This window comes from Vulpes vulpes, chromosome 11, assembly GCF_048418805.1.
Source record: "Vulpes vulpes isolate BD-2025 chromosome 11, VulVul3, whole genome shotgun sequence".
Classification (NCBI taxonomy): Eukaryota; Metazoa; Chordata; class Mammalia; order Carnivora; family Canidae; genus Vulpes; species Vulpes vulpes.
In genome coordinates, this window is record NC_132790.1 from 87,965,260 (window position 1) to 87,977,387 (window position 12,128).

The 12,128-nt window shown below is 39.9% G+C and overlaps 1 protein-coding gene across 2 annotated transcripts in view; it reads left to right on the plus strand.

The window, feature by feature from the left end:
* Window positions 1-12,128, plus strand: part of ZBTB38 (zinc finger and BTB domain containing 38) — a 147,239-nt gene extending 135,111 nt beyond the window's left edge. For both annotated transcript variants that reach the window (XR_011995287.1, XR_011995289.1), the window contains 2 exons: window positions 3,968-4,066; window positions 10,966-12,128. The gene's annotated coding sequence lies outside the window, so the exon portion shown is untranslated. The remainder of the gene's footprint in view (window positions 1-3,967; window positions 4,067-10,965) is intronic.

The following is a 12,128-nucleotide window of genomic DNA, read 5'->3' on the forward strand; positions in this document are numbered from 1 at the left end:
CTCTCCCTCCACCTCCTCCCTCTCCTCCTCCTCCTTCTCTTCCTCCTCCTTCTCTTCCTCCTCCTCCTCCTCCTCCTCCTCCTCCTCCTTCTCCTCCTCCTCCTCCTCCTCCTCCTCCTTTAAGATTCGGTTTATTTATTTGAGAGAGAGAAAGAGAGAATGAGCAGTGGGGAGGGGCAGAAAGAGAAGGAGACCCAACTGCCTTCTTGTCAGCACCAGGGAGGACTGGAGCTTTGTGGAACCATCCGGAGCTCCTGAGTTCATAACTCATCCAGTGGAAGAACCTGGAAATGGAGGGAAATTGAGTGCTGATGGCACTATTTGAGCCCTGAATGCAGCCATACCTGGAATTAATTTTATTCCTGGGTTTTCTGGAAGCCAACAAATTCCCCCTTGTGCTTATGGGGACTGCACTCTTGCACCTCCTGGGCGAGAGGGGAGGTTAAGTGTTCTCTGACCCACTGCTGACATCTGATACCCTTAGGATGCTTTGTATTGAAGTTGACCTTTGTATTGAGGTTGAGATGAAACCAGCTGGCCAAGGCAAGCTGCCCTGGCTCCTAAAGTCCCCTGATGCTTGCCCCTTACAAACATCCAGACCATTCTGAATCGTTGTGACCATTCCTGACCCCAGAGTGGGAGCCAACGGCTTGAAGGCAGTGCATCTGAAACTCTAAGATCAACACAGAGATGCCAGCATTCCTATTACTACAGAAAACAAAACACATTTAGAAGCATCTCGTTGACACTGAAGTTAAAACTTCAAACTTAGATGTAGAAGAGCTTCTAGCAGGAGAGAGATGAGAAATTAATTGGATCGTTCCCATAATTACTAATTTAAATATGTAAAGTGTCACTGGTTTTTCCCTTTATGCAAAGCTCTGCCTTTATTCCTTTTTTAAGAGATGGTTAAAAAAAAATACTTAGGGTGGGGGGGCCTGGCTGGCTCAGTCACAGGAGGTTGTTGCTCTGGTCATGAATTCAAGTCCCACTTTTAGTGCAGAGATTACTTAAATTAATAAACTTTAAAAAGAATTATCTAGGGTCATTTCTGCTTTTGTTCCTTTTTTTTTTTTTTTTTTTACTGAAGTTAAACATACCCACAGTACAGTGCACAAAGCTTAACTGTATACAGCTTGATGGATTTAGCATATGAAAAACAAGTGATCTGTTCTCTTTGGGTCTGTAGTCCTCATCTGTCAGGTGAATGTTAATGAGGCAGCAATTCTCAGAGATTTCTTCCAAGCCAGTGACCCCCTGCGTTCTGGATGTTTTCATGCAGTAGCACCTATATCACTGGTGCAATGAGTCCTTTTCTGCACACCTGATACCTTGGCACTGTGTGGTTGGCCCCAGATAAATCTTTGTTAGGCTCTTTCCCCGGGACTGCCTCTGACACTACTTCCAGAAGAGCCCAGCTTTGGGAACAGGAGGCTGTTGACCAAAGAGCCCCTGGCCCACGCCACTGCCACAGTCATCACAGTGAACACAGCACCTGGCTGAGAGGAATCAGGGAACCCGTCACAGCCACACTGGTAAAGGACCACATGGAGAGGGTTTAATAGGTATTTACTGGATGAATGGAGAAGTGGATGGATCTCCATTCCAAATGCTTCAGGGAGACAAAAAGAACTAAACAAAGAAGAAAGCTGGTTCTGAAGTAATCAGGCTATTGTCTTGACAGGAAAAAGGATTCCCTGGCCATCCAGCCTGATGCTTATTGTTCAAATCAATTACCAGTTTCACTGTAGTGTAACTGCGCAATCAAACTGCTTGGAAATCCTCTGGAGTCCAACATCTTGCTTTAAGCTGTAAGGAAACCAGAGTGTTTATAAAGTGTTTGCTGAAGGGTTTGTGTTATGCCTGATAATATTAGATCAGCTGGCGAAAAAGCATGTGTATCCATTAGGATGCTTTGGACAGCAATCCATAGAAAACCCAACTTAACAAGATGTCCCGAAGTAGGCAGTTCCAAAGCTCAGTTGTATCAACAAGGACTTGGGCCTTTATTCACCTCTGTCAACTGCTTATAATACCTACACTCTACAGAAGGTGGCCAGAGCAGGCCCTCACACAAGTCCAAAACCAAGAAGAAAAGCATGGCAGCATTTTCTCCCTACCTTTCAGCAATCCACAGTCTAGACCAATCCCTGGCAAGGAGGAAAGGCATGGTTGCAAGAACGGTTATCCTCTGGGATTGACTCCTTGTTGCCAATTAACTGTACAAAATTGGGGCTTTTTGAGCATGGAAGGAGAAGACATCTTCTATAGCATGGCCACATTGGCTGTCATTGGCAATCGTCCAGCCCAATCCAAATTCAACTAAGTAAATTATTTTTTAACTTTAAATAATCCATTTCCACAGTAAAAGTGGATGATAGCCATTGACCAGGCAACTAGGGGCTCTGCATAAAAAGCTCTAGTGGCTTCTAGAGGCCGTTGGTGACAATGAAGGCCTTCTTGCTCTGTTTACAACAGATTCTCTCCAGCAAGTGTAGAGACTTGATAAGTGTGTCGGCCTCTTCCTGGGTAAAGGTCATGGCTCTAGGAGAAAGCAGCTCATTGTGTGGCCTCACAGAACAGTCATCACTTGTTCCCTCTTAGTGAAACTCAGCAGTCTGGGACCAGAACTGAGTACCCTTCAACTTCCCTTGCTAGCTCCACCTCAAGAGCACACCCACATGAGCCTGGATAAATGGTCCTGTGAGGGAGGCATGTGGGGGTGGGCAATGATCCTGGGAGAGCCAGAGGTTGAGGGCAAGGGGTGATTTCCCAGGAAGTACCAAAAATGTCACCTAAGAGGCTCATGTACTAACAATTAGCCTTTTATTCCCACCCTTTCTCTACAGTTATGTGGGCAGGACCACGGCTACCCTGGATGCAGTGTGTCTGTGTGTGGAGGAGAGGGGGGTGTTAGAGGAGATCAGGATTGGTGGATGTGCGTGAGTAGGAGAGAAGCGGCAGGGCCAGAGTTCCAGAGAGTGAGTTGTACCTGTTGTGATTAACTCACCCCTAGGGATCACCCTGAGTCCACATGGGTGCCACTCTTTTCCCTCCCAGGTTTGGGAAGAGTGCATGGGACCCACTGGGTGAAAGAACTGGTACATGCTCGATCATTATGACTGTCATGGGCTCTCTTGGCCTCTTTTCTGCCTTCCTTAGTGTTCTGCTGTCTCCCTCATCCTTTCTCCTTGTCTCCACGTTTGCTGCAGTACCTCCCTCCAGGTCCACCTCCCCGGAACAGAAGATGTGTACCATTGGAGGCACACAAGATCGTTTCAGGAACACATAGATGAACATTTCATAGTTTCATGGATATTCCTTTATTTTACTTGTCATTACAAAAAACAATTGTAAGTTGTATATTGGCCCTGAGAATTCCATTGGTTCTTGAATTCTTCCACCAGGAAAAGAATATTGAACTCCCCCTAGAGGCTGGAGGAAAACAAGGCCCCAGTGGAAGGAATTTGGCATCTTGGAACCTAAAAGCCAGTGATTTCACTATGTAAAAAAATCATATTTTTGGGCTCCTAATCCAGTGCTTCTCTCTCCATATCATACTTCCATTAAATGTATCTGTCTCACTTTCTTCTTTCCTATTAACAAAAATCTTGTAAAGTACCCAGTGGAAATAACTGCTTTCTAAAGGACAATATAGAAACTGGTAATTTCTGGTTCTTCCCTGATTTCTAATTCCACTTATATCTAAGTCTCTTAACAAATCTCTAAATATCCTTCTTTTAATTTCCTCATCCAGGAAATTACAGGACATCGCCAACATTTTAATGAGTTCTTAGTTAAGAATCTCAAAGGTAATAACTATCTGTAGCCTAGTTTCAAAGAAAGTTGCATTGAAATTAAATTCCAATAGCCCAAAATAAAAAGCTACACCATATACAAGATTATATAGTTCACGTTTATGTGCCAATCTTTTTTTTTTTTTTAATTTCTCTTTTTCTCATTGCAGACTCAATGTAACTGAGACATCTAGTGTCCAGTCCTAAGAAAAACAAATTTCTACTGATTCTGGTTTTAAAGAATTCACCAAATCTGTTTCATGGTACTTGTGAGTAAAGCTATGAATTTCTCCCCCTTAATTTCAAAAAACCTCTTCATGGTGCTTTCTGGGCTTAACCCTCTTCCAGGTGAAAATTATTTTCATATCACAGATGCTCACAAAAGTTTCCCAAATTTAATGTCTTTTTTTGTTAAGATTTCATTTATTTATTCATGAGGGACACAGAGAGGCAGAGACGTAGGCAGAGGGGGAAGCAGGCTCCCTGCAGGGAGCCCAGTGTGGGACTCCATCCCAGGACCCTGGGATCATGACCTGAGCCAAAGGCAGATAGATGCTCAACCACTGAGCCACCCGGGCACCTCTAAAATCCTTGTTATAACAGTGTTGCCATTCACATGGATAAAATCCAAACCTTTAATTCCATCCCTCCTCCTCCAACTTCTAAAGCAATTGCCCCAGATAGAAAATGCCTCTTTAACAAACAAACCAACAAAAACCCAAAAGCACAGAACTTGGAGAGCTTCCAGGTTGGCAAACATGGACATGCAGGGAGAGTGGCACATGCCCAAGGAGGGCATGCAAGCCTCATGCCCTTTACTCTGTACCTTGCCCTGAGTATCTCTTCCATTTGGCTGTTCCTTAACTATGTCCTTTCATAATAAATAGTAATCTAGTTAAGTGAAAAAAAAAGGAAATGCCTCTGTTCTTCAATGGCATTTGAGTCTAAGGTCGTACCTTGTTTTCTGGATTTCTAGTCACAAGTATGTACATATGAGCTCAAGATATATCAGTTATTTTGTACATATACAAAATATATGTGTTATATAAAATATAACATATTTTATAAGCTAACATAAAAAATTTTACAATATAAAATACATAACATATAAATATATATACAATGTATTCATTTTTATCATATAACTAATATTTTCCTATCATGATAACTTTTCTAGGTGATTTTTAAAAAGATTTTATCTATTCATGTTTGATAGAAAGAGAGCATGAGCAGGTGGGAGGGGCAGAGGAAGAAGCAGATTTCCCACTGAGCAGGGAGCTCAACCCAGGACTCTAACCCAGGCCCCTGGGATCTTAACCTGAGTGAAAGGCAGATGCTTAACCAATTGAGCCACCCAGACATCCCTCATGATAACTTTTAAAAGTGAATTATATCTTAAAAATAACACCAAAAGCAAAAGCAACAACAAGAAATAGATACACTGGACATCATCAAAATTAAACACTCTTGTGTTTCAAAGGATATTATCAAGAAGATGAAAAGAGAACACTCAGAATGGTGGAAAATATTTAAAAATCATATATCTGATAAAGGACATATCTAGAATATATAAAGCACAATTACAACTCAATAATAAAAAGACACATAACCCAATTTTTAAATGGGCAAATGATCTACGTGGACATTTTCCCAAAGAAATATACAAATGGCTAATAAGCCCATGAAATTATGTTCAGCACCACTAATCATCAGGGAAATACAAATCAAAACCTCAATGAGATACCACTTCAGGGGCGCCTGGGTGGCTCAGTGGTTAAGTGTCTTTGGCTCAGGTCGTGATCCTGGGGTCCTGGGATCAAGTCCCTCATCAGGCTTCCCCATGGGGAGCCTGCTTCTCCCTCTGCCTGTGTCTCTGCCTCTCTCTCTGTGTCTCTCATGAATAAATAAATAAAATCTTTAAAAAAAATTTCAGCAGTGCAGAAATATGCACTGCTGATGGGAATGTAAAATGGTACAACCTCTTTTGAAAAAGTCCGGCAGTTCCACAAATATTAAACATACAGTTACTATAGGGCCGAACAATTTCACTCCTGGGTATATATACTCGAGAGAAATGAAAGTATACGTCTACACACAGACTTGTACACCAATGTTTATGGCTGCATAATTCATAATGGCCAAAAAGTATAAACAACCCACATGTCCATCAACTGATGAAAGGCTAAATAAAATGTGGTATAACCACACTGCAGAATATTATTCAGCCATACGGGTGAAGTACTGATGCATGCTACAGCATGGATGGACCTTGAAAACATGTCAAGTGAAAGAAGCCACACACAGAAGATTACATATTGCATGATTCTTCTATATATTCCAGATATGTCCTTTATCAGATAAATGATTTTTAAATATTTTCCACCATTCTGAGTGTTCTCTTTTCATCTTCTTGATAATGTCCTTTGAAACACAAGAATGTTTAATTTTGATGATGTCCAGAGAAGGTAAATCTTTAAAGATAAAAAGTAGATCAGCAATTAGTCAGGGCTGCTTGAGGAGAAATGGAGAGTGACTCCTAACAAGTATGGAGCTTCCTTTTTGGGTAAGGAAAATGTTATAAAATTTATTGTGATGGTGGTTATAGAACTGTGATACTAAAAAGCATTGAATGACAACTTGAGTGAATTTTATGTTGTGTGAATTATATCTCACTAAAATGTATTAAGAAATTAATTATAAGTAGTAACATATTTAAAATAATCAACAAAATTATTTTTGTTGCCCTGAACATCTTTGTAATCTTTATTTCTACTCATCTTGCAAAGGCTGTCAACCTCCTGAATGTCTCTACAAAGGAATTTGTAGGGATTACTGCTGAAGTTAATTCTAGACAGTGGCTTCTCCAGATGAAAATAAAACTCATTTATTTTAGAAAGAAGAAACCAAGTTCTCTACTGGGGAAGGAAGGAAGACCTCAGAAATAACCAATCACATTAGGTAAAAAAAAAAAAAAAAAAAAGACATGAGAAAGGTGAATAAATTATAAACTAAACTGTGGCCTGACCAAGCCATGTTAACTTCCCTAAGCCCAGTTACTGCCTCTGTTAATGGGAATGATAACCCTGCACACAGATTTCACATCAGATTGCCACAGGGCTGTTGCAAAGGTCAGAGGACTATCTGCCAGTAATGGTGACTTACTGCCCCAGTTGGCCAAGCTTCTCAGTTTTGAAACCAAAGTAGTCCCCAGAAAATCTAGATGAATTGGGTATCTTACTACCAAGTGAGATTTAATGTCCAGAGTAGATTTTGGAGCATAGAAAGAAATATACACATTAACATGTGTCTGAATCAATATTCAGTTCGTTTAAGTCAGAAAAAGGTAAGTTCAAAGTCACCTATCAACATAGTTGTTCTATTCATAAATATAGATGTTCAAAAATATAAAAATAAGAATAATTATCTTTAGAAATGTTACTTAGAAATGTTACTGCCATTATTATTTGGTCAACATTCATTAGCTTCTCTATATCAATTCTTAACAAGGTAAATCAAAATTCTATTCATTGTATTTTGAGAAGTGGCTAGATGATTCTAACAGTTCATCTGGAAGAAAAACAAGAATAGGTAAGATAAATTTCAAAGGTAATAGTAATGAGGAAGACTGAGGTATGAAAAGGTGTTAAATAGTTATTGCGGTCAAATATGTGTGTATGTGTGTGTATCTCATTCTTGAGCTAATGTTCCATTAACTTATGAAGTTAAAAGATTATATCCCCCTAACAAATAACTACTTCTATAGATTGAACTAAGTAAATACCCTTAAAACACTTAAAACAATGTTTACAAATTTAATGTCAAATCCTCTCAGGCATTTCAGTTATTCCATAAAACAGTTATAAATTCAACAAACAAGGATGCCTGGGTGATTCAGTCAGTAGACTCTAACTGTTGGTTTTGGCTCAGGTCGTGATCTCAGGATTGTGAGATGGAGCCCTGCAACAGGCTCCATGCTTAGTGTGAAGTCTGCTTAAGATTCTCTCTCTCTCTCCATTCTCCCTCTGCCTCTCCCCTGGCGCTCTCTCTCTCTCTCTCTCTCTCTCTCTCTCTCTCTCTCTCTCTCAAATAAATAAATCTTTTTAAAAAATTCAATAAGCAAAATCTTGCTAAATCCAAACAATTAAAACTAAAAGGCAACCTACAGAATGGGAAAAGATATTTACAAATGACATGTCAGGTAAAGGGTTAGTATCCAAAATATATAAAGAACTTGTACAACTCAATGTCTCACAAACAAATAATCCAATTAAAAAATGGGCAGAAGGGGATCCCTGGGTGGCTTGGGATCCCTGGGTGGCTCAGCAGTTTAGAGCCTGCCTTTGGCCCAGGGCATGATCCTGGGGTCCTGGGATCGAATCCCATGTCGGGCTCCCTGCATGGAGGCTGCTTCTCCCTCTGCCTGTGTCTCTGCTTCTCTCTCTCTCTCTCTCTCTCTCTCTGTGTCTCTTGTGAGTAAATAAACAAAATCTTTTTTAAAAAATGGGCAGAAAACAAAAACAGACATTTCTCCAAATAAAACATACAGATGTCAATATTCTGAAACTTCTTGATGAACAATATTATAGGAAATATCTTTTAGAACATTTAAAGCACTTTGCAATATAAGGAAATAGAGACTTAGAAATGTTACTGCCATTATTATTTGGTCAACATTCATTAGCTCTATATCAATTCTTAACAAATACTTGTTGAATAAGATGTAAGGGGGTAAAGCAAAATTCTATACATTGTATTTTGAGAAGTGGCTAGATGATTCTAACAGTTCATCTGGAAGAAAAACAAGAATAGGTAAGATAAATTTCAAAGGTAATAGTAATGAGGAAGACTGAGGTATGAAAAGGTGTTAAATAGTTATCGTGGTCAAATATGTGTGGTATTGGCACAGTAAATTGACAGGCTGCTTAAGGGAACAGAAATGGGGATGCCCAGGTGGCTCAGTGGTTGGGCATCTGCCTTTGGTTCAGAGTGTGATCCTGGAGTCCCCGGATCGAGTCCCACATCAGGCTCCCTGCATGGAGCCTGCTTCTCTCTCTGCCTGTGTCTCTGCCTCTCTGTGTGTGTGTGTGTGTCTCTCATGAATAAATAAATGAAATCTTAAAAAAAAAAAAAAAAGGAACAGAAATGTCGGGCACCTGGATGGCTTAGTTTGTTGATGATCCCACTCTTGATTTCGGCTCAGGTCATGATTTCAGGCTCGTGAAATCAAGCCCTGGGTTGGGCTCCCTGCTAAATGTGGAGCCTGCTTAAGATTCTCTCTCCCTGGGCGCCTGAGTGGCTCAGTCAGTTAAGTGTCTGCCTTCAGTTCAGGTCATAATTCCAGGGTGCTAGGATCGAGCCCTGCATCAGGCTCTCTATTTGGTGAAGAGTCTGCTTCTCCCTCTGCCTCTCTCCACTGTGTGTACGCATGCGTACTTTCTCTCAAATAATATCTTTTAAAAAAAGATTCTTTCTCCCTCTCTCTGCTCCTCCTCCCCACTGCTTATGTGCATATGCATGTGCATGCATATATTCTCTCTCTCTCTCTCTCTCTCTCTAAAAAACAAAAATTTAAAAATAAAAAAGGGAACAGAAATGAAAGTTATAAAATTGGTAATTACATATAAAATTACATAGTTTATAACAAAAGAAGGAACACAAACCAATGAAAAGTAAATGGTCTATTAAACAAATGGTGTTGAGATTATTGCCTATTTGGGGGAAATGTGAAGTTTGGTTCCAACAATATACTAAAATAAATTTCAAATGAATTAAAGAGTACAATGGAAAAAATAAAATCAAACAAAAACTAAGTGCACCTACATCTGATCTTTAAACAAAAGATATTCTCGGCCCCAAAATGATAACAATTATCACAAAGGACAAGATTGAGTATGGGCCAATAGATATTGACAAATTTCTATGTGATGAGAACACTACAAACAAGGCTGCACACACACACACACACACACACATACACACGGAGACTAGGTGGAAATATCAGTCCATCACATACACACACAAATGACTGTGTGTATTTCCTAGAATCAACTAGAAGAAAGCATGCTCCTATTCTCATTCTTCCAAACAAAAGGATCATATAGAGGTTCCACTTCTGATATACAGTACCAGGAGACAGAAAAGGAAATAAAAGACAAAATATCAAATACCAAAACACAGAACTTTGAAAAAGAGTTTGGAAATCCACAAGTAGAGATATACAAGCCAACAATTCCACTTTAGCACTGGCTTTTTTTTTTTTTTTTTTTTTTTTTTTTAGCACTGGCTTAATAAAACCACTGACGAGACCATGGGTACTCAACATCATTTAAGTCAATAAGCATTTCTCCTAAAATGGACAAATAGGCCAAAGTGTGTGTATGTGTTTGACGTATAGTGTTTGAAAATATGTGTCCCCCCCAAAAATAATATGTGTCCCTATGAAACGTAATTAATAATGTATTTGGCCGAGATTCTGTTAACCGTTATGTTCGTGTTTTCCAGCGTAACAACAGATGTTTACACTCATGACTGAAGAACTGCATGTTCTTGAAGTTTCTTTTCAATAATCTTCTATTGATGAAAGTGTTGCCACACCATCACTATAGAATGGACTTCTCTCCCAAATAGCTGTATCTGCAAATGACTCATGCATAGCACATAAGGCAGTTTTAATTGTTCCATTCCTGACTACACTTGTATAATAGATATTTGACCATGATTTATTATAGAATATTCCTTTATCTGAAGTGTAGACAATGGCATTGAACACAGCTATGTGGGACACTCGGGTGGCTCAATGGTTGAGCATCTGCCTTAGGCTCAGGTCGTGATTCCAGGGTCCTGGGATCCAGTCCCACATTGGGCTCCCCGAAGGGAGCCTGCTTCTCCCTCTGCCTATGTCTCTGCCTCTCTCTAGATCTCTCATGAATAAATAAAATCTTTTAAAAAATAAATAAGTAAACACAGCCACTGTTTAAGAGAGGAAAGGTAAGAAAAAAGTAAGTTTGGCTGATGAAATGAAACCAAATTTAAAAATGCAAAACAAATAAAATTGTAAAATGCCAAAAAAGATCCTGTATCAGCAAAAGTTAGACAGGACTACCATATGTTTATTTGTAAAGGGCTAGGTCATTGGGTAAAAAGCTGGATATTCTGTTTTACCCAACAGGTGGCACTACTCTAGCACTCTGCCTCGGAACACGAGCTGGAGAAAGAAGGCCGCCACCAACCACCGAGACCACTTCCTGTAGCAGAGATCACGGGATCCGTTATTTGACTGTGTTTGATTGTGGCCTTCAAGAACCTCACACTGTGACAAAATATAACCCAGGAGCCCACAAGCACCTAGCACTTAGTAAAATGTATTTGATGAGGATGATTCCAGTCATTCTTCCTAAAGGTAAGTTCATTTACTCAGGCAATAAATATTTACTGAGTACCTATCACAGATAAGGCCCCATGCTTGCTACTGGAGATATGATAGTGAAGGAGATACTGGGACCCTCTTCTTTTGTATCCTATGGTCTAGCAGAGGAAACAAACATTACTGAAATGCTGACATTAATGACGTGATGACATAACGATGTAATCATGTCATTAATAATCACTTATTATGATAAGTGAACCAAAGGAAAAGTGTAAGCCATATAATGATATGGACATTAGGACAAGGTGAATCAAGGCAGAAGGAGTGCATTTGTAAGAACCAAGCTCTGTACAGAATAAGAGAAGAATTGTCTAAAATGTTAAAATCTACCCTGTACATATCTACTAAGTTATTAGGAGTATCTGTGACATTCTTAAAATCACTCCTGCCATGGGATGGTAACCAACAGACACGATAGCAACAGACAGAGAAAACGTGTCCCATTCATCTCCCATGAAATGTCACGCTTAAGTCAAAGTATGGGATGGGTCCCATCCTTTCTCTCCAAAATCCCTTTCCTTCCTCTAGCCTCTCTCCCACAAAAGGCAGTAATTTCATCAGAGGCAGCACATAACCCATAACTTCAATTTCCCAAATATGGTTTTCTTCATGGCAATTCCCTTCCCATGAAACAGCCAGAAACTCTAGCTCTCTCAAAGCTGAGTTTTTAGTTTCTTACCTCATTATTCAAGGATCTCCATGACATGCCCTATATCCCTTTCAGTCCCCCTTCCCACTGGCCCTGGTGCAAATCCAGTAGGCAAGGAAGTATAATTACCACCCCTGGAATAGACACTGCCTATCTCTCTTTCCTGCCTCTGTTCCATGCCTTCCCCCCACACCATTCCAGGCATCTGAAGTGGCTTTCTCCCTCATTGATAACTGATGCCTTCCTTAAAACAAAA